Genomic DNA, 503 nt, shown 5'->3' on the forward strand with positions numbered 1-503 from the left:
GCCAGCCACAGCTTCTCTGGGCACCCTGTGCCAGCGCCTCAGCACCCTCACAGGGAAGAGCTTCTGCCTCAGAGCTCATCTCAGTCTCCCCTCCGGCAGGTTCAAGCCGTTCCCCTTGTCCTGTCCCTACTTGCTCTTACAAAAAGCCCCTCTCCAGGTTTCCTGCAGCCCCTTTAGGCACTGGCAGGGCAGAGAACTCTGCTCTTAATTCCTCTTTACAGGAAAAATGCGCTCTGAAGCCGGATTCACCCACCTTGAGGGCACCGGTTTGCCTCGGAGAAATCCCAGAGCCACATCCAGGTCAGGATCGAGCAGGGACTGAGGCTGCCGGGGCCACGCAGCGGGACCGCAGCGGGACTCACCGGCAGCGCTCCCGCGGGGATGCCGTCCTGCCCGCGCTTCCCGGGGCCTGGATTGCTCCTCCCAGCCTGGAGCGGGGCGGGAGAGAGGGGCAGGAGCAGGGGCAGGGGCAGGAACGTCCACCCACGAGCTCGCGCAGCTTC

The sequence above is a fragment of the Nestor notabilis genome, unplaced genomic scaffold (assembly GCF_000696875.1).
Source record: "Nestor notabilis isolate BGI_N333 unplaced genomic scaffold, ASM69687v1 scaffold16062, whole genome shotgun sequence".
Lineage (NCBI taxonomy): Eukaryota > Metazoa > Chordata > Aves > Psittaciformes > Psittacidae > Nestor > Nestor notabilis.